Consider the following 23,472-nt stretch of genomic DNA (forward strand, 5'->3'; position numbering starts at 1 on the left):
AGCCCCTCACTGCCCTGGGCCCAGTGCCGGGCCCACCGAGCCAGCACCTGTGCCCACCGGAACTCGCGCTGGCCTGTGTGCCCGGCATGCAGCCCCGATTCCCGCCCACGCCTCTCCCTCCACACCTCCCAGCAAGCAGAGGGAGCGGGCTCCGCCTCCACCAATCCAGAGAAGGGCTCCCACAGTGCAGTGGCGGGCTGAAGGGTTCCTGAGGCGCCACCAGAGTGGACGCCCAGAGGAGGTGCCGAGATTGAGGGCTCCTAGCACATTATCACCTCTCAATAGCACTATCATTTGTGGACTAACAGAATACCTTCCTTATTCATTCCCAGCGGATCCCATGCAACATCACCTCTGACCAGGAAACTATTTCATGTCAAAGAAGGTGAGGCAATGGACTGGTTCTCATTACATTCACTGGTATTACCCTACCACCCTATAGAAGCTGACTTAATGGGATGTTAGAGTGCCTGGTAGAGGCTCAGTTATGGTGCCAGCTAGGGTAGATCACCCTGAAGAACTGATACTATTCTGAAGGATGAGAGTTTTACCTTAAACTAACAACTGATATTTGATGGTGTCACCGTATTCAGAATGCATGGGTTCAGGAAAGAGGGGAAAATGAGAGCAACCGCTTCCACTATTTCCATAATAATTCACTTAAATTTTGTTGCTTTCAACGCTATGACTGTTAAGTCTGGAGGTCTTCTTGTCTCAGTGTAGTAATCTGTTTTTACACTGCTATAAAGAAATATCCAAGCCTGGGTCATTGATGAACAAAAGAGATTTAATTTGACTCAAAGTTCTGCATGGCTGGGGAGACCTCAGGTAACTTACAATCATGGTGGAAACTGAAGGACAAGTGAGCACCTTCTTCATAAAGTGGCAGGAGAGAGAGTGGGCAAAGGGGAAGTGCCACATTTTAAACCATCAGATCTGATGAGAATTCACTCACTATCCCTAGAACAGCATGGGGGAACTGCCTCCAAAATCCAATCACCTCCTACCAGCTCCCTCCCTCAACACGTGGGGTTTATAATTCGAGATGCGATTTAGGTGGCAACACAGAGCCAAACCATATCACCAAGGAAAGAATGTTTCCACGAGGAAACATAGTCTTCCTTCTGATTAACTGAAAAATGGGCTTGTCTCATGGCCATTTGGGGCTTTTCATGCGATGAACCAACAGAGAGATGTTTCACTGTATGAGCTGGGGTAATTGATCTTAATTTCCAGGGGAAAATTATATTTCTGCTACATAGTAGGAGCAAAGAAGACCCTTGTGTTTTGAACCTAAGAGGACAATTAGATTGTCTCTTATATTCCCTTGTCCAGTAGTATAGGTCAATGGAAAACTTTGGCAGCCCAATAAAGACGTGCCCATTGAGTATACAATTTTTACTGGAATGAAGTTTTATGTCTTTCCCTATAGAGAACTGTATCCAGCCAAGTTGCTGACATATGTTGAGGGAAACATGAAGTGAGTGGTACAGAAAGGGAGTCATAATTACCAACTTAGGTGTTGGCACTAACTGCGTAGGTAGGAATTATAATTACTTGATTATTTTTCCCTACCTCCACACTCTTATCTTATAAAATGAACACTTATAATACTGATATTTTAGGTTCGATTTGTGAGTATGGCCAAATTAACATCACTTTGCACTAATATGAGAGCTGAAGAACATGTGTATCCCTTGTATTGAGGGGATAAAGTTTTCAACCATTTGAAGAATAAAAATGGACTGAAAGGGGAAAGGGGATATACCTGCCATCTACCACTTCAGCACTTTCTCCATCCTTCTCCACACTTCCCTATATCATAGGAAGCTGACCTACATGGATTATATTAAACAACCCATCTTAACCTCTGAGGTTTGGAACCTTAACTGGAGACTGGAGGAAGAGAGGGAAAGGAAGTTTATAACATTTATTCTCCTATCCCCTTCCCTACAGGAGGCAGCCTCTGGCTTCCTGGTTCTCTTTACTACTCCCAGTAGTCATTTTGCAGGACTGACTCCTTTTGAGAGCTGGTAATCTCTTCCTTCACTAGGGACCTATGCTTGGTAACAGTGTCACTATTACTAATCTTGTGGTACTCCGTATCTTTCATGTTTTCTCTACACCTGCCCTTTGTCTTGTAAGTGGTCTTTTTTATGAATCCTCCTCAAATTATCCTAATTTAGTGTCATCAACTTCCTGCTGGTACTCTAACAGATACAACGGGCGATATTACAGCATATTTATATGTTGATCAGAATGACCCTAGTACAGAGGGATAGCTTGATGATGAGAAGAGGAAATAATACTTGAAAGAGAAAAGATCTTAAGTGGGTGAGGGGATGGGAAGCAGTGGCAGTTTTGGCTGTAGTGAGGAGCAGGGAAAACCCATCTACTGTTAATAAGAGAGAAGAAAGAGTATGGGTAGAAGTACAGGTAGGTTGATAGATTTGTTGTTAGGCAGGCTATGAACATTGTTTTTGGTTGTTTCTACTTTTTTGGTGAATGAAAAAAAGTAAGTTCATTAGCAAAGACTTAAAAAAGCACTAACTATAAAGGAAAATTATAACTTGAATATCATTAAAATTAAGAATGTCTGTTTGCTATAGTTTGAATATGTCCCTTCCAAAATTCAAGTATTGCCAATATTAAGAGGTGGGGCCATTGAAAAGGCGATTAGTCTATGGGGGCTCCTCCTTCATGAGTGGGAATGAGGTGTTCTTATAAAAGAGGATTCACACAGCATTCACCCCTTCTTGGCCTTCTGCCTTCTGCTATGTGAGGACACAGAATTCCTTCTCTTTGGAGGAACCATCTCAGAAGCAGAAAGCAAGCCTCATCAGACACCTGAGCCTGGTAGCACCTTGATCTTGAATTTCTCAGCCTCCAGAACTGTGAGAAAATAAATTTCAGTTGTTATAAATTACCCAGGCTAAGACATTGTTCACCAAAAGACACCACTAACAGGGTGAAAAGATATAGTTTAAACTGGGAGAAGAGATTTAAAATACATATAAACATTAAAGGGTACATATTCAGGAGATGTGAAGAACTACAGACAAGGGGGAAAAAACAGTCAAAAATAGGCAGAATACTTAAACTGGCACTTGACAAAAAATACCCAAATGGCTAAACACATAGGGCAAAGTGCTCAATATCATTACTCATCAGAAAAATTCAAATTAAAAATCATGTGGAAATACCACTGCATTCAAATAACAATGATTAAAATTTAAAAGACTGATATTATAATAGCAAGTATTGAAGGGTAGTTGGACTTCACCCTGTGGGGTTTAACCAATTGAGTCTTACAGAGGGATAGAGGCAGGGGGATTGAGGCTATGTACCAAGAAGTGGTTTTAACAATGGTGTGGAATCTAAATAAGGGCAGTGGAAAGTGAGTACATGAGGAGGACGTTGGACAGGTGAAAAGATCAGTGATGGGAACTCATGTGGTCAAAGAATTTTTGGTCTTAACTCACTGCTTGCACTTAGTATTAAAGAAACTTCCATTTCCTCATCTTCCCTCCATGAATTGTACCTCAGGGAGTTAGGGACATCATACCCAAAATTTTTAGAGTATATAAGAAGAGATATCCCAAAATGTTTTCTTGCCCTTGAGGATACTTTTGTTCCCCTTGAGTAGATGTGTGCCTTTTCTATGTCAGTCAATCAATGTAAACACAGCCTGAATCTTACTATACAATTTTGTGTTTATGTAAGTTATGGCATTAATTTCACAGGAAAACAGCTGTGCAGTAACTTCTTTTCCTGATGAAGGTGTGACAAGTTAATGGGAGGTGACTTTTGAAATGGGAAAACCATCTTTAGTACTCATTTTATATAAACATAAACATTCACCTGGTGTTAAAAAGTGAATGAATAATTTATATAATAAAGAAATAGCTACATTAATTATTGTTCTGAAGAGAGTCTCATGGTTGTTAAACAAGCTGCCAGGCTAACATATTGGCTTTTAAATTATTTCACCATTCAGCCAGGAAAATGATTTTATGTGTTTTTTTTTTCTTCCCCTATTACAATAAAAAATGAAAGATAGCCAGTCTGGCTCAAAATACATAATGAACACTGACTAGAAAAGATGAGTCCAGTCACGCCTCAAAGAGTAAATCAACTATAAACTACCCCCTCATTAATTTTTTGCACAGTAATATGTCATTGCTGTGAATTTGGGACAACATATAAAGACTCTCACTTTTTGCTAAATTTTAGATTCGGGGGTATACGTACTTGTTTGTTTCATGGGTATATTGCATACTGGTGGGGATTGAGCTTCTAGTGTTCCCATAACCCAAATAGTAAACATTGTACCCAATAAGCAATTTCTCACTTCTCACCTTCCTCCCACTTTTCACCCTTTTTAAGTCCCCAGTGTCTACTATTTCCATATTTATGTCTATGTGTACCCATTGTTTAGCTCCCAATTATAAGTAACAACATGCAGTATTTGGTTTTCCATTTCTCAATTAGTTAACTTAGAATAATGGCCTCCAGCTCCGTCACGTTCTGCAAAGAACACAATTTAATTCTGTTTTATAGCTGCATAGTATTCCATGATGTATATATACTACATTTTCTTTATCCAGTCAACCACTCATGGACACTTAGTTTGGTTCCATGACTTTGCTACTGTGAATAGCGCTGCACTGAACATACGCGTGCAGGTGTTTTTTTAAAATATAATGATTTCTTTTACATTGGGTAAATATCAAGTATTGGGATTACTGGGTCGAATGGTAGTTCTATTTTGAGTTCTTTAAGAAATCTCCATATGGTTTTCTTTTCTTTCTTTCTTTTTTTTTTTTTGGAGATGGAGTCTCACTCTGTCGCCCAGGCTGGAGGGCAGTGGCATGATCCTGGCTCACTGTAAGCTCCGCCTCCTGTGTTCACACCATTCTCCTGCCTTAGCCTCCTGAGTAGCTGGGACTACAGACGCCCGCCACCACACCTGGCTAATTTTTTTTTTTGTATTTTTTAGTAGAGACGGGGTTTCACCGTGTTAGCCGGGATGGTCTTGATCTCCTAACCTCGTGATCCACCTGCCTTAGCCTCCCAAAGTGCTGGGATTACAGGCGTGAGCCACCATGCCCGGCCCATATGGTTTTCTCTAGAGGCTAAATGGATTTACATTCCCACCAACAATATATAAGCCGTCCCTTTTCTCTGTATCCTTGCCAACATCTGTTGTTTATTGACTTTTTGATAATAGACATTGTGACTGATGTAAGATGATATCTCAATCTCCTTGTGGTTTTAATTTGCATTTATCTGATGATTAGTGATGTTGAGCATGTTTTCATGTGCTTGTTGGCTGCTTGTATTTCTGCTTTTGAGAACTGTCTGCCCATGTCCTTTGCTCACTTTTTAATGGGGTTGTTTTTTTCTTGTTGAGTTGTGTTCCTTGTAGATTCTGTATATTAGTCCTTTGTCAGAGGCATAATTTGCAAATATTTTCTCTCATTCTGTAGGTGGTCTGTCTGTTGGTTATCTCTTTTGCTGTGCAGAAGTTTTTTAGTTGAATTAAGTCCTGTTTGTCTAGTTTTTATTTTTGTTGCATTTGCTTTTGGAGTCTTCATCATAAATTCTTTGCCTAGGCCAATGTCCAGAAGAGTTTTTCCTAGGTTTTCTTCTAGGACTTACATACTTTCGGTTGTTGCTTTTAAGTCTTTACTCCATCTTGAGTTAGATTAAGTCTTTAGTCCATCTTGAGTTTTTGTATATGATGAGAGATAGGGGTCAAATTTCATTCTTCCCCATATGGCTAGCCAGTTCTCCCAGCACCATTTATTGCATAGGGAGTCTTTCCTCTATTGTTTATTTTTGTTGACTTTGTTGAAGATCAGTTGACTGTAGGTATCTGCCTTTATATCTGGGTTCCCTGTTATGTTCCATTGATCTATGTGTCTATTTTTGTGCAAGTACTATGTATGCTGTTTTAGTTGCTATAGCCTCAGTATAATTTGAAGTAAGGCAGTATGATGCCTCTGGATTTGCTCTTTTTGCTTGGGGTCGCTTGGGCTATTCAGAGTCTTTTTGGGTTTCATATGAATTTTAGAATAGTTTTCTCTGATTCTGTAGAAATGACACTTGTAGTTTGATAGGAGTAGTATTGAATCTGTAGATTGCTTTGGGGGTAGTATGGTGATTTTAATGATATTCTTCCAGTCCATAACTACTGAATGTTTTTTGATTTGTTTGTGTCATCTACAATTTATTTCATTAGGGTTTTGTAGTTTCCTTGTAGAGCTCTTTCACCTCCCTGGTTAAATGTTTTCTTAGATATTTTTGGGGGTGTATGTCTATTGTAAATGGGATTAAGTTTTTGATTTGGTTCTCAGCTTGAATGTTATTGATATATTGAAATGCTACTGAAATTTTTACATTGATTTCACGTCCTGAGACTGCTGAATTCATTGATCAAGTTTAGGAGTCTTGCAGAGAAGTCTTTAGGGTTTTCTAGGTATGCAATTGTGTCACCAGTAAACAGAATTAGTTTGACTTTCTCTTTTCTAATTTCAATGCTTTTTATTTCTTTCTCGTGCATGATTGCTCTGGCTAGTACTTCCAGTACTATGTTGAATGTGAGTGGTGACAGTTTCAGTTCTTGGGGGGAATGCTTTCAACTTTTCCCCCTTCATTATAGTGTTGGCTGTGGGTTTGTCATACATCGCTTTATTCTGAGGTATGCTCTTTTGATTCCTAGTTTGTTTAGTGTTTTTCTCATGAAACAATATTGGAGTTTATCAAATGCATTTCCTACATTTATTGAGATGATTATATGGTTTTCATTTTTAGTTCTGTTTATGTGATGAATCACATTTATTGATTTGTGGATGTTGAACCATACTTGCATCCCTGGAATAAAACCCACTTGATGGTGTGCTGTTGGATTTGGTTTGCTAGTATTTGTTGAGGATTTTGTATCTATGTTCATCAGGGATATTGGCCTGTAGTTTCCTTTTTTTGTTGTGTCCTTGCCTGATTTTGTTATCAGGGTGGTACTAGTTTCATAGAATGAGTTGGAGAGTACTCTCTTCTAGTTACTTTTTTTGAATAGTTGCCATAAAATTGGTATCAGCTCTTTTTTGTATGTCTGGTAAAATTGGGCTCTGAATCTGTCTGATCCTGTTTTTTTTGTTGTTGTTGTTGGAAGTTTTTTAAAATACTTATTTGATTTCATTACTTGTTATTGGTCTGTTCAGAATTTCTATTTCTTTCTGGCTCAATCTTGGGCAGTTATGTGTTTCCAGGAATTTATCCAGTTCCCTTAGGGTTTGTAGTTTGTGTGGGTAGAGGTATTCATAGTAGTCTCTGATAATCTTTTGTATTTCTGTGGTATCGATGGTGATATGTCATTTCTTATTGTACCTATTTGAATAATCTCTCATTTTTTCTTGGTTAACCTACTAACATTCTGTCAATTTTGTTTATCCTTTCAAAAAAACAATTTTTGTTTCATTAATACATTGTATCATTTTTTGGTCTCAATTTCACTTAGTTCTGCTCTAATCTTTGTTATTTATTTTCTTTGGCTTGTTTTCTTTATTTATTTTCTTTGGATTGTTCTTGTTTTTCTAGTTCCCTGGGGCTTGACATTAGGTTGTTAATTTAAACATCTTTTTAATGCTATAAACTTCCGCTTTTCCAATTGGGAAATCCAATGTGGCATTTACAGCTATAAACTTTCCTCTTATCGCTACTTTTGCTCTGTCCCAGAGGTTTTAGTGTGTTGTCTCTATTTTCTTTTTTTTAATTTTTGCCTTAGTTTTGTTGTTTAACCAAAGATCATTCAGTGGCAAGTTGTTTAGCTTCTATGTATTTGTATAGCTTTAAGAGTTCTTCTTGGTATTGATTTCTAATTTTATTATACTCTGGTCTGAGAAGATACCCAATATGATTTTGATGTTTTGGAAGTATTGATATTTGCTTTATGACCAAGCATATGGTTTATTTTGGTTAATGTTCCATGTGGAGGAGAGAAGAATATACCTTCTGTGGTTATTGGTTGGAATGTTCTGTGAAGGTCTGTGTGGTCCATTTAGTCTATAATCCAATCTAAGTTTAGAGTTTCTTTTTTGATTTCTGCCTTCATGGTCTGTCTAGGTATGTCAGTGAGGTGTTGAAGTCCCACACCATTATTGTATTTCTTGTAATATGTTTTTGCATATCTAGTAGTATTTGTTTTATGAATCTGGGTGTTCTGAGGTTGACTGCATATATACAAATATATTTAGAATAGTTTTGTCTTCTTATTGTATCGAACCCGTTATCATTATATAATACTCATCCTTGTGGTGGTGGTGGTTGTTTTTTCTGTTGTTGGTTTAAAATCTGTTTAATATGAAGATCGCAACTCTTGCTTGCTTTTGTTTTCCATTTGTGTGATATATCTGTTTTTTCATACTTTCAGAGTTGTTTCTCTGCTTCTTTCTCAGAAGAAGGAGAGATAAGCTGTTCCTCCTTCTTATTTTTTAATTTTGCTTTCATTTGGACGGAATTTTTCCCCATTGAGGAGGTGTCCATAATATACTATGTTGTGCAGGGTCCTTTGGCTTTGGTTCTGGGTGTTTTCAGTGGCTAAGAGTCTTTCTACATTCCTTGGTTATAGCTAGCCTTTGCATGGTGGCTTTTCCAAAAGCTGGATGTAGTAGTGATGTGCTGGGTGTGTGAGCAGGTTCACTGCCTTCCGTGGGGCCAGAGTGGCGGATGTCTCAGGAAACTTATTTCATTTCCCAGTGCTGTATGCTCATAAAGCAAATGTCCTGTTGTGTCATTCAACCTCCAGGATAGTAGGTGACGCTTATGGGTAATAGCTGGCTACTGGCAATGTGGATATTTGATCCTCGTTTACTAGGAGAAGCTCTCTTGCCTCAGGCAGTAGGCTGATCTATGGAATGCAGAGTTCCCTGAGCTGCTGCTCAGCCCCAGAATGGGGGGCCAACATGGGCATGGCTACACTGGGCATGCCCGCCTACAAGTGCCCCAATGGCAGGCATAAACACAAGTTCAGAGGGGATGTCCAGTGGGCGGCCACCGAGTGCCCAGAGGTGTGCCTCAGCCTGGAGTTGACAAACCTCTGCTGTCCCAAGTTTTCTGCATAAGAAATGGAGACAGCCTAAACTCCTAATCTAGAAGAATGGCTGCTCCAAATACCTGGAATCTAGGCATAATGCAGAGAGTATGCCACTGCACCAAGGTCTCTGCAAGAGAAGGGAGGGGCAGCTCAGGCTCCTATTCAGGTGAGTAGGTACACCAAATGCCTAGGAATATACCCTGGTGAGGAGTGAGAGAACCACCACTGCAGCAATGTCTTTGCAGGGAATGGGAGGGGCAGCTCAGACTACTAGTCCAGGTGAGTGGGTATTTCAATTGCCTGGAAGTATGTCCCCCAGCAAGGAGTGGAGTGACCCATAGTGAAACAATGTCTTTGCAGGAAAGTTGGGGGCAGCTCAGGCAACAAATCCTGGAGTGGGGAAGTACTAAATGCCTAAGAATATGCCCAGGTGTGGACTGGAGGCAACACCACTGCACCAAGATCTTGGGACCGGAAGGGTGGGGTGGCTCAGGCTGCTAATCCAGGTAAGAGTGAGTGCTCTGCATGCCTGGAGTATTACCTGGTCATAGAGTAGACAGGACCCCTGTGTACCGCAATCTCAGGGGAGAAAGCTGGACACCCAATAATGATTATGTAGACAAATTCCAGGTTACAGAGCTGTCCCTGGCTGCAAGTCTTACCACCCAGGAGAAACCATGGCTTCAACAATTCTTCTCCCACTCTAGTCCTGTGATGGAAGAGAACCCAATTCCAGCACCTACTTCTGGGCATTTTCCATACTTGTCACTTGATTCTGGCAGTGGTGGCCCTTTTCCTGCTCTAGAGCAAGTGCTCCAATCTCTGGGCCAAGGTTTAAATACCCGTGCAACTGTGCTGCCGGATTGCCAAACAATGGTGGACTTTTTATGTGCCCAGATTAAAAATGGCATACTGCTCTCAGTCCTAGGTCTGGGAAAATGCCCACAGCTTTTCCTGGTGTCTTCCTTCTCAGTATCTCCCAGCCTCTCCCCATGTTAGCTCCAGGACTTGAGAGAAACAAGGTGCTCTCCCTTGGAGAGAGTTCCATGGATCTCTAGTGAAAAGATGAGTCAAAGAGGAACACTCTTTGCCCCTCTCATGTACAAGGACTTCACACACTTTTCTCAGTTGAATGCTGGGAAATGCTTGCTCACCTTCTTCTGTCTGGGATCTGGGGTGTCTTTCTCTATTTCAGTGAATTCTTCTTTTCCTTGTTGAATTCAAGCTCACAGAGTTTATCATTATGCATTATTTAACTATTTCCATGTGGCTGAGGCACGCTAAAAACCTCAGATTTTCTATCCTGGACATTTTTTTTTATCTTAATAAAGGTTGGGAGGAAAAAGACAAACCACAGACTGGAAGAAAATATTTACAAACCTGATAAAGGACTTGTATGTAGAATATATAAATAACTCTTAAAGTCAATATTAAGAATATAAGCAGCTCAACAAAAAATAGACAAAAGATTTGAACAGCTACTTCATGGAAGAAGATATATGCATGGCAAAACAGTACATGTTCAACATCATGAATCATTAGGGAAATAAAAATTTAAGCCACAGTGACATGCCACGACATACGTATTTGAGTGGCTAAAATTAAAACGACTGAGCATAGCAAGTGATTGTGAGGATGTGGAGCAAGTGGAACATTTGTACATTTCTGAAGAGAATGTTATATGTACAATTGATCTGGAGGACTGTTTGACAGTTTCTTAAATAATTAAACATATACCTACCGTATGGTCTAGCCATTATCTTCCTATTTACCCAAGAAAACGAAAAGCATATATTCATGCAAAAACATGAGCTTGAATGTTCATAGCAGCTTTATTATAATGACCAAAAACTGTAAAAAAGTCATATATCCATCAACAAATTACTAGATAAACAATCTGTAGTATATGCATGCGGTGGAATACTACTCAGCAGTAAAAAAAAAAAAAAGGATAAACTATGAATGCACACAATTAACTTTAATACATTTCAAAATCATTATTCTGAGTGCAGTGAGCCAGAAACCCTGTCCCCCCAAAATGATAGTACCTATTGTATGATTCCATTTACATAAAATTCTAGAAAACTCTAACCTATAATGGCAGAAAACAGATCATTTCGCCTGGAGATAGTGGAATGAGAGGGATTACAAAATGATGTGAGAAAATTTTTGGAAGTGCTGGATATGCACACCATCTTGATTGTGATGGTAGATTCATAGGTGTATGCATGTGAAAACACATCAAATTGTATACTTTAATGTGTGCTGATTATTGTATATGAATTATACTTAGATAAAGCTATACAAACAAAACTGAAAAGAAAAAAGATCACTACTGTAAATATATTTACCCACATCTGAAAATTTTACCCATGTCTGAAAATTTTTCTCTTTCTATATCTGTGTGTGTGTATGTATCATATTTTGAAGTATAGATTAGGTGCAGAGCATCAGCCCTGAACCAGAACAAGGGATGAGAAACCAGGGAGAAGGCTTGCCTCTCCTGAAGGCTTGCAGCAAGTCTGTTTGCAGATGCTGCTGTCTCCACAGTCAACTACTGTCATCTGTCTGCAGTTTTTCCCAAAGGGAGTCTTAAAACTTATGATTTGTGTCTCAAAATTTTTAGTGAGGGAAACTTTCTCCTTTATTGTTGATTTTTGCTTCTTTTCAGTGGCAAGAGAAATGTAGTCTCATCCAAGGTCTCTCCTAAATGCATAGTAGAGTCAAAAAAAGAAGGTTTCAGACTCAGGTACCTGGACTGCCATCTTTTCAGAAACCCTGCTGAGGATAGAAAATTTTCTCTGTTTATCCTCAGTTGGGCTTAGATATTAGTATAGTAGTCCCCCACACCCCGCCATCCACAGTTTCAGTTAGCCACAGTCAACCAAGATCTAAAAATGTTAAATAAAAAAATCCAGAAATAAACAATTCCGAAGTTTTCAATTTTGCATCATTCTGAGTAGTGTGATGAGATCTAATGCATTCATACTTGGTCCCACTCCGAATGTGAATCACCCTTTTGTCCACAGTATTCACACTGTATAAGCTGTAAAGATGATGGTTTTATTACCATCATCTGCTCCTGACGTCCAACCATCAACATCGTCATGGCTCCGTGATCCAGGGTCACCAGAAGCTGGTGATCTTCCTTCTGACCATAGATCAGAAGGTCAATAGTAGCCTAATTCTACACCACAATGCCTAAGTCATTCAGCTCACTTTATCTCCTCATGTGGGCGTTGTGTCACCACAAGAAGAAAAATGAATATAGTACAATAAGACATTTTGAGAGACCATATTCAAATAACTTTTATTATAGTATAATTGTTATAATTGTTCTATTTTATTATTATTATTGTTAATCTCTTACTGTGCCTAACTTATAATTTAAACTTTATTGTAGTATGTATTATAGGAAAGAACATAGTATATATAATATATATCCATGGTTCAGGCATCCACTGGGGATCTTGGAATGTCTACCATTCCAGTAATGGGGGATGACTAATGTATTTGTTAAAATGTTTTCACTGTACTGCTCTAATTTAAGCTGAAACAACAAACTTGCTCTAGATCCTGATAGTATTTCTTCTTGAAACTCTCCTTTCATGCTTGATTCAACTTGGAGTCTGGTGCAAAAGTGGTAGATTTGACAGTGCCTGGAGGAGTCATAGGCAGAGAAATCCTGTGGCGCTTCACTGAGGGACACTACCGCCGTGAGATTCTTGAAGGGGCCTTCTGATTTTTCTAACCCTGGTGGAACTTAATGGCAAGCTGCATTAGTGAGCAAAATTCTTCTGCTTTCCTGTGGTTTGGAGAAAACTACTGCTTGTGAGACATAGAGAATGGAACAGCTTACCAGAAAGGTAAGAGGTTTCTATTTTACATGCCTGGCCTACAAGTGTGGAAAATGCTGTGCCTGCAGGTTTGCCACAGTGGAGAGATCCTGGGAGCAGGACCTGCACAAGTATGGAAGAGAGACAGGACCATGAGCAGGCAAAGAGAATTTACAGTTCATACAAGGGACTCTGTAGTCTCTAAGAGCAGGACCTAACTGATCAGAACAGATGGCTCCAAATGAACTAGGACTAATGGAAGGGAATTTGAATAAAAAACTGTGGGAACTTTCAAGGAGATGAAACTAGAAAAGTACTTTGGGAACAAAATACAATGTTTTCTGTATTTGAAAATTCAATAGATGAGCTTTAAAAGACAATGATCTCTCCTGGGCACAGAATTAGTACTTTAGAGGAAATATCTCACAACAGAGAATTAAAATATAGAGGTAGATATCAGGTAGGAAATGATAGAGGTTGAAAGATGGGTCCATGAGAAACATGCCAAAAATTCTGAAATATAAAGATGTAGAAAGATTCTTAAAAAGATTCCAGGCAGGGCGCGGTGGCTCACGCCTGTAATCCCAGCACTTTCGGAGCTGAGGCGGGCGGATCAACAGAGGTCAGGAGTTACGAGACCAACCTGGCCAACATGGCGAAACTCCATCTCTACTAAAAATATGAAAAGTAGCCAGGTGTGGTGGCACGTGCCTGTAATTCCAATTACTCAGGAGGCTGAGACGGAAGAATCACTTGAACCCAGAAGGCAGAGGAGGTTGTAGTGAGCCGAGATCACACCAGTGCACTCCTGTCTGGGCCGCAAGAGTGAAACTCTGTCTCTCACACACACACACACACACACACACACACACACACATACACACACACGAATGGAAGATTCCAGTGGGTTTGGGGGCGAGGGTGGGTAACACACAGTACTCATATATGAAAAAATATCCAAATAGATTAGGATATCTTAGCAGCAGCACTAGAAACCAGAAGACAATGGAACTAATGGTAAGAATCATTAAGAGTGAAGAACTGTGATCCAATAATTCAATTTCCAGTCAATTTTTCATTCATTCATGAGGCCAGTATTGTAGGTGGAGTTCTAAAGGTGTATCCTCAACATTCCAACTTCTAACTATTTAATCAAATATTAATTTTGATGTTGATGTGAATGGATGTTGCTAATGTAATTAAAGACCCAAATTAGTTGACTTTAAGATAATGGAGATTATATATGTGAGCCTGACCTAATCAGGTGAGCCTTTAGAAACAGAGTTCTCTTTGGCTGGTAGCAGAAGGTAAAGTAAGAGAGTCACACCATTGCTGGCTCTGGAGATGAAGGTGGTCACTTGCCACATAGTGTGGGCAACTTTAGAGAGCTGAATGTTGTCCCTGGCTGGTAGCCAGCAAGAAAATCAGGACTTCATTCTATGACAAGGAACTGAATTTGGCCACCAACTTGAATGAGCTTAGAATTAGATTCTTATCCAGAATGTTCAGATAAGGGCCCATCTTGGCCAACACTTTGATTTCAACCTTGTGGAACCTTATGGTGAGATTCTGGTCAAGACTTCCTGGGTTTCTGACTTGTGCAACTTTGAGATAATAAATGGGTGTTATTTTAAATTGCAAGATTTGTCTATTAATTTGTTATGTAGTGACAGAATGTAAAAGTATTTTGAGATATGGTTGTTTTTATTCTACCAAAATACCTTGCCACACTATAAAGGAAGTACTGTCATAAAATGCTCATTGAATCAAAACAGAAATCTCAAGATAGGGGAGAGGGAGAGGTAAGAAAACAGGAATGAGCAAGAAGTCTTTCATTATAATAATTAAATGTACATGAAATTGATTGAAATTTGTAAGATGAGGGTTTAAAGGTTAATGAGTTAGCCTAGTACTTAAAATTCTAAATTATCTCAACAAACCCAGGATTTGAAAGGGGGATTGGTGGTGAATATAAGTCTCCCTTCCTATATGCTTTATTCTAGTCAGTGAGGATAGGGACTGAAGAGCAGGGAGAAGAGTCAAGTAAGACTTCTGTTGAGAGTGCAGGTGGAATAAAGAGACAGTTCATTAATGCGGTAAAAGTAAGGAGAAGGGAAAAGATGAAACTACTAACATTATTAAATAGTAAAAATAAAATAAGATGGAGGAGATCAAGCTATATACGAGTACATTGGTTGTTACAATAAATGAGGAGTATAAAATTCCCTGCCAAATTCCTCTATCAAGAGATAGAGACTGTCACCATAAGGTCAGAGTGAGTTAAAAGTCCAGTACATATGTTATTTGTAAGAAATACATTTAAAACACCTTGATAAGGAAATGTCAAAAATAAAAGATTAAGAAAAGATATTTAAAGTAAACTTAAAAGAAAACAGGATCATAACTGATTCCACAAAAGGACCTTCAAGGCCAAAAACACTTAATGAGACAAAGAGGGATGTTATGTATGGATAAAATTTACAATCCACTAATGAGATAAAATAAACACAGACCTTAATACTAAATAAGAACCACGGAGTATATAAAGCAAAAATTTCTCAAAATACAAACCAATCAAGATGAAGACAAAATCATACTGCTTACTATCTATCTTTCAGAATTTATTTATTTATTTATTTATTTATTTTTTGAGACGGAGTCTCGCTCTGTCGCCCAGGCTGGAGTGCAGTGGCCAGATCTCAGCTCACTGCAAGCTCCGCCTCCTGGGTTCACGCCATTCTCCTGCCTCAGCCTCCCAAGTAGCCGGGACTACAGGCGCCCGCCACCTTGCCCGGCTAGTTTTGTGTACTTTTTAGTAGAGACGGGGTTTCACCATATTAACCAGGATGGTCTCGATCTTCTGACCTCGTGATCCGCCCGTCTCGGCCTCCCAAAGTGCTGGGATTACAGGCTTGAGCCACCGCGCCCGGCCCCCTATCTTTCAGAATTTAATGAATCTGAGAGACAGAAAAGTAATCATAGATATGGAAGATTTAAATAATATAACCACCATAACTCTGTATTTTTTTAGCTATACATAGAGAAAAGGACAGTACAGATGCAAGATTTTACATACTACAAATAGAATGTATAGTGTTTTATTTTCCTATGCTTATGGTCCCTCTTCCATGTCACCTTGCAGGATAAGACCCACTGGCTTGAAACTCCAGCCACACACCAGTTACAGCATTGTACCTCCCTGAGACGAAACTGCTAGAAAGAGAGGCAAGCTGCCATCTTTATTGTTTCACAGCCTTAGCTGTTGTTGCCTTCGTTACAAGTGACCTACAGAAAAGTGGTCAGACCACTTTAATATGTAGGTCCCTGACTCTGCTTCTCCTCACTGAGCAAGACCTCCTGACTAGGGTCACCAGCCACTCTTGCTGGTGTTTCCCAGCTGGGAGTGGTTCTGCACCTCCCTGGGATGGAGCTCCCAGAGGAATAGGTAGGCCACCATCTTTGCTGTTTTGCAGCCTTAGCCATTGTTGCCTGTGGGATTTGGAGAGCCTGAAGTGACTGTGGGCTGAAGCAGACCCTCAAACACAGCATAACTGACCTATGAAAAAATACCCAGACTGCTTTATGTGGGTCCTCAATCCTGTTCTTCACTGGAAGGGACTTCTCGACCAGGGTGTCCAGCTAACCCTGCTGGTATTTTAAAGCCAGCAGCAGTTTCAAACCTCCCTGGGACAGAGATTCCAGAGAGAGGGGTGAGTTGCCATCTTTGCTGTTTTGCAGCCTTCACTCTTTATACCTTTGGCTGCTGGAAAATCTGAGGTGACGAGCGACTGGAGTGAACCGCCAGCATACTGCAGCAGCCCTACAGAAAAACGGCCAGACTGTTTGTTACATGGGTCTCCAAACCCTATCTCCTCAATGGGTGGGTGCTCCTGGCCTGGGTCTCTAGCCACTCCCCATCAGGGCTATCTAGCCAGAAGCAGCTCTGCAACTCCCTGGGAGAGAGCTCCCAGTGCAAGGGGCAATTTGCCATCTTTGCTGTCTGACAGCCCTTATCCTTGTTGTTTCCAGGCTTTGGAGAGTCTTTGGGGACAAGGGGCTGGTCCAGACCCCCAACATAAAGCACCCACCTCACATAAAAGTGGCCAGACTCTTCTCCACACAGTTCCTTGTCCTTACTTTTTCTCACCTGGCAGGGCCACCTGACCTGGGAATCTAGCACACCCACACTGCTCCTGCCTAAGCATTTCAATTAGAGTCAGCCCAAGAGTTAAAGGAACACCCACATGCAGAAATGACAAGGAACCAATGCAAGAACTCCAGCAACTCAAATGGCTAGGGTGTCTTATGTCCTCCAAAAGACTGCACTAGTTTTCCAACAAGGGTTCTTAACCAGACTGAATTGGCTGAAATGACAGAGAATTCAGAATATGGATACAAATTAAGATAATTGAGATTCAGGAGAACGACAAAACCTAATCCAAGGAAACTAAGAATCACAATAAAACAATACAGGAGCTGACAGACAAAATAACCAGTATTGAAAAAGAACCTGACTGATCTGATAGAGTTGAAAAACACACTACAAGAATTTCATAATGCAATCACAAGTATTAATAGCAGAATAGATCAAGATGAGGAAAGAAGCTTGGTACTTGAAGAATGGCTGTCTGAAAAAAGATGGTCAGACAAAAAATTTTTAAAAATCAATGAAAAGGAATGAACAAAACCTCCATGAGATTTGGGGTTATGTAAAGAGGCCAAATTTACAAATAACTGTCATTTCTGAAAGAGACAGGGAGAAAAGAAATACCTTGGAAAACATATTTCAGGATGTCATCCATGAAAATTTCGCCAACTTCACTAGAGAGGTCAACAGTCAAATTCAGGAAATACAGAGAACCTCTGCAAGATTATACACAAGAAGATCATCCCCAAGACACATAATCATCATATTTTCCAAGGTTGGAATGAAAGAAAGAATGTTAAAGGCAGCTAGAGAGAAAGGGCAGATCACCTACCACGGGAACCCCATCAGGCTAACAGCAGGCCTGAATGGCGCTGAGATAACTGACTAGCCATAGGCAGAAGATTGAAACTGGACCCCTTCCTTATACTATATACAAAAATAAACTCAAGATTGATTAAAAACAAATGTAAAACAGAAAACTGCTACAACTCTAGATGACATCCTTGGCAATACCATTCTGGACATAGTAACTGGCAAAGATTTCATGATGAAGACACCAAAAGCAATCACAACAAAGCAAAAATTGACAAATAGGATCTAATTAAACCTAAGAACTTCTGCACAGCAAAAGAAACTATCAACAATGTGAACAGACAACCTCCAGAACGGGAGAAAATACTTGCAAACTATGCCTCTGACAAAGGTCTAATATCCAGTATCTATAAGGAACTTAAACTGATTTACAGAAAAAAAAAAACCGTTAAAAAGTGGGCAAAGGACATGAACAGACACTTCTCAAAAGAAGACTTACATGCCACCAAAATGGAATGAACAAAAGCTTAATATCACTGATTAGAAAAATTCAATCAAATTAAAATAAAAACCACAATGAGATACCATATCATACCAGTCAGGATGGCTATTATTAGAAAGAAAACAAAAACAAAAACAAACAAACAAACAAAAAAGGATGCTGGTGAGGTTGTAGAAAAAAGGAATGCTTATATACTGTTGGTGGAAGTATAAATTAGTTCAACTATTGTGGAAGACAGTGTGGCAATTCCTCAAAGAGCTAAAAACAGAAGTACCATTCAATCCAGCAATCCCATTGCTGGATATATACCCAAAGGAATATAAATAATTCTACCATAAAGACACATGCATATGTATGATCATTGCAGCACGATTCACAATAGCAAGACATGGAATCAACCTAAAGGCCCATCAGTGGTAAACTGGATAAAGAAAATGTTGTACATATACAGGATGAGCATACTATACAACCATAAAAGAATGAGATTATGTCCTTTGCAGGAACATGGATGGAACTGGAGGCCATTATCCTCAGCAAACTAATGCAAGAACAGAAAACCAAATACCATATGTCCTCATTTATAAGAGAAAGCCAAGTGATGAGAACACATGGACACAAAGAGGGGAACAGCATACACTGGGGCCTGCTTGAGGGCAGAAGGTGTGAGAAGGGAGAGGATCAGAAAAAATAACTATTGGGTACTAGGCCTCATACCTGGACAATGAAATAATCTGTACAGCAAACCCCCATGACTCATGTTTACTTATATAACAAACCTGCACATCCTGCACATGTATCCCTGAACTTAAAATAGAAGATTTTTAAAAATAAGAATAAAGTTTGCCTCAAAATCAGAGAAAAGATAGAACAAGTATTCTTAAATTTCCATGTACATTATTATATTGTATAAAATGTTAATTCAAAGTCAGCTTAGCTTACTCTTATACTATGGTATAATAGATCTAGGAATAGCTCCAACGTTTGAATTCAATTATCAAAATACAAGTTGACCAACAAGCTAATAAAATGTAACCTTGTCAAAGCAAATTCGCTAAGTATAAATTAAATAGCTTCTGTCTCTCTATTTTAATCAGTTTGCAACGACTACATTTTAGATAAAGCCATCATTACAAGTTAGTAACATTTCATGTGTTAGAACAGCGTGTGTTAATTTTATTGTAACCCTAATACTTTTCAAAATCAATCACTGCTTTCTAGAAAGTATAATTTTCATATGGGTTAGCATTTGACTTTTGCAGAATGCCATTCTCTATGTTGTATGTCTCACACTTGCTGTGGGGGAGTAGTTGTTTCCTTTGGCAAGGGGTGGATTTTTTTTTGTTTTATTTCACTGTCTATAAACTTTTGAGAGGAAGAATTAGATTGTGTGTTTATGACATGTTTATTACCTGTTTGCTGGATAGATTCAGTATCTAAAATGAAACATACTTCATCATAACTGTTTTTTCTTCTAAAGGTATGAATGGGTTTGATCTGCAAAAGTAGTAATAATTTTTAAGTATAGGACTATGAAAACAGAAACATGTTATTATTCTGAGGTTATGAAATAGAGCATAATGGTATTTATCTATTATGCTCAGCCACACACCTCATTTTTAAAATGAATATTGAGAGCCTACCTTATCTTAGGTATGTATCTTAGGTATATATACACACATATATGCACATATGTATATATATATTTATATTTTGATAAAACAAGACACAAAAGAGTATATACTGTGTGCTTTTATTATATGAAATTCTAAAGTAAACATATCTAATTCTATAGTGACAGAAAGCAGATCCATTGTTAATCGAGTCCAGGGGTCAAGAGAGGTTGGAAAGGAGAACAAAGGAAACCCTTTGGGTTGATCAAAATGTTCTGTATTTTGGTTGACTCATAGTTACGTGACTGTACATAGTTTTCAAAACTGATCAAACTGTATACTTAAAATATGTTAATTTGGCCAGGCGTGGTGCCTGAATCCCAGCACTATGGGAGGCTGAGGTGGGAGGATCGCTTGAGGTCAGGAGTTTGAGATCAGCCTGGAAAACATAGTGAGACATTGCTACTCAATAAACAAGTAGTGAAACAATAAACAAGTAGTGAAACATTGCTACTTGTTTATTGGGATGTAATTTCCCCCTCCAGAGGTTTCTACAGACAACAGTATTACCACATTTTGCCATTAGGTAACACGGACATTATGTTCATAGCTTCCATGATCAGTTACCTCCTCATCCACAGAACAACCACTTAGGCCAATGCCACATATTTTAAGATTATATTATGGCATCATCCTACAGCTCATACCAAGTTCTGTATTAATCAGGTTAGTCTGCGAACAATCTCAGGGTCTTAAAGTAGAAAATATATGTGTCCCACATTACATGTCCAAAATGAATCCACAGTAGGGATTTTCTCATCATTGTGGCTCAGGGACTCAGGGTGATAGAAGCCCCAGACATGGCTTCAAGGTGAGGAGGGTTGGAAAGCTTCACATTGGCAAGGAGTTAGAGAAGTGTGAAGAGAAGAATTTGTACTCCAAATTAGAGGAGATCTGGATATTTGTGCACTTCGATATTATTTTCCTTAAGAGTACAAGGTTAGACATTAAAATTAATTACTTCCTCCTAATCACTCAAAACCTATAGCAACACTGTAACCAGAGTGCCAACAAGAGTAATAACAACCCTAGTATAAATTCTTGCACAGTTAAAAGGCATGAACAAATTATAAATATAAGCGTTATCTTGAAAATAAAAAGGTAAACATGGCTCAACTGAGTTGGTGTACGGGAAAAGTGTTGAAGCCACTGAGTTTGAGAGACAGGAGCAAAATGCACATAGAGAATCATACCGAAAGCCCTTCCAAGAGAGAGACACGATAAAATGCACACAAGAGCAAGTTTGTGGAGAATCATGCAAAAAGCCCTTCCAATAGATAACACTTGGCTAAACTCAACCCAATAATGATGTGGTTGAATGGCTTCCTGTGCAGAGACATATTCCTCTGTGGCTTGCTGTATTCTGCTGTATTTTTATTTTCAAAATACATGTACTTTGTTGTTAGCTGTTATTATTTGTGTAAAACATTAATATGTTGGACAGAAAAAACTGTGTATGAACAAGTGTGATCTATATGGTACATTATTGTCTCCTATTTACCAATCAAATATGTACTTATTTATATTGCAGAAATATGTATTATAGTGGAAAAGCTGTATTAAACAGTAGAGCATTATGGTGACACAGAATTTATGGTCCATCCTTACTCGACTTTGAAGAAATCAGGGAAGGCTTTCTGGAGGAAGCAACTGGAACTAAGATTTGAGGGATTTTTCAAAGGCCAAGCTGTTGCAAAGGACGAGAAGAAGGTATTTCAAACAGGAGGAAAATTTTGGAGAAATGTTCAGAGGCAAAAAGACAAAAAGCCAAAAAAAAAAAAAAAAAAAAAAAAAAAAAAAAAAAGAAAAAGAAAAAAAAGAGAAGAATCCAGTACTTTTTTTATAGAAAAGCTAAAAGAAGTTCAGCATTTTTGGATGTGAGAAAGTGAATGGTGTGAGGTGAAATTAGAGAATTGGAACAGGGTTGAATCATGCAGGGGCTGTAGGCTATGTGGATTTTTATTTTCTTGGTAAAAGTGGAAGAAAGTGTCAAGATAGAAATTGACTAAGATTGGATTATTACAGGGGCAAGAGTGAGAGCAAGGAGACCAATGAGAAGGTTATTGCAGCTGTCTAACAAAAAGTTCATTATGGTGTGGACCAAACTAATTATAGTGGGGTCAGGAGCAAACGGATTGACAAGCTATCAAAGAGGTCAAATATGTAACAGTGCCATATGTTTGTCTGGAGTGAGGTGAGAATAGGCTGGTTGAAACGTCAAGAATGTAAGGTTACTTTTGGACCTGTTACGTCTGGAACATGAGAGGCGCGGTCCAGTTGATAGATATATGAGCTTGGATTTGAGAAAACCAGTATGGGCTGAGGCATAAATTCACAGTTATTAAAACCATGCAGTGAATATGAGAATTTAGAAGGGGCTATGCTACAATTAGAAACAGGGCTGGACATTCAGAGATGTTTATCTACATTAGCTGCTCCCTGGTGGAGTGCCAGGAAGAATAGGAGGCAATCAGCACTTTTCCTTTTCAGCCCCCAAGGGACGCAGGTTGACTAAGCTGCTTTCAGTGGTATCTGTTGGGACTGTTCAAGCTGCTGGGCTGCCATAAGTCTCTGAAAATAGTAAATATGTAATATTATAGTCAGATGCATAGGCTTAGTTTTACCACTTATTCATCATGAGAACTTGGGCAATTTCTCTGAGCCTCAGTTTACTTACATCTAAAATGAGTAGAAGTATTATAATTAACACATTGAGTTACTGCGAAGATTCAAGTATTTAATAATTGAAAATGGCTTAAGACACTGTTTAAATAAATAATACTACTATTCTTATCTTTAGGTTCAGCATGCACATAGAGGTGGAGAGCACAGAAAGACTAGGAGGTAAGAATTAGTGGAGGATGGAGCCTGTGTGCTGCTCTCTATAAACAGAGGCAGGAAATAATAAGAAGTGGTGGGTACAATTCAAGTGTGCCCATTCTCCTTTTAAAGATATACAGCCACCTGCAATATGGTTCATTACCTCCAGGGCCAGGCACTGTGCTGTCTGTGATACCCACAGTACCTTACAGAGTGAGTGACTGAGTGAGAAACTCCCTTAAAAGTGATGCTTTCTTGGCATTTTCTTTAACATCTTTATAGATTACCATTCAGGTAGGGAAATTGAAGTCCATGAATCAGTTCTTCTGAGTTGAAAGTAAAACAAATGTTTAAAGAGACAGAATTTACTGTGTTGGATGTTGGCAGGACTTGAATCTCTAAGGCTGACGTTGTCCCACATACATACATGGGTGAAATACCTGCATCGTTCATTCATTTACTCATTCAGTCAATAAATATTTACTGAGAGCTTCCATTGTGCAGGGTATCACTCTAGATTCTTGAGATGTATCAATGATCCAAACAGGCAAAAATGCCAGCCCTCATGCAACCTATATTCTATATTATAA

The 23,472-nt window shown here is 39.0% G+C and overlaps 1 long non-coding RNA gene across 1 annotated transcript; it reads left to right on the plus strand.

Annotated features, from left to right (window-relative positions):
- The first annotated feature begins 329 nt into the window (after positions 1-329).
- LOC135971403 (uncharacterized) lies at positions 330-22,954 on the plus strand. The gene is made up of 3 exons (XR_010587566.1): positions 330-385; positions 12,723-12,960; positions 16,073-22,954. It is a non-coding gene; the product is annotated as an uncharacterized lncRNA (long non-coding RNA).
- Positions 22,955-23,472: the final 518 nt, after the last annotated feature.

The sequence above is a fragment of the Macaca fascicularis genome, chromosome 6 (assembly GCF_037993035.2).
Source record: "Macaca fascicularis isolate 582-1 chromosome 6, T2T-MFA8v1.1".
NCBI classification, from domain to species: Eukaryota; Metazoa; Chordata; class Mammalia; order Primates; family Cercopithecidae; genus Macaca; species Macaca fascicularis.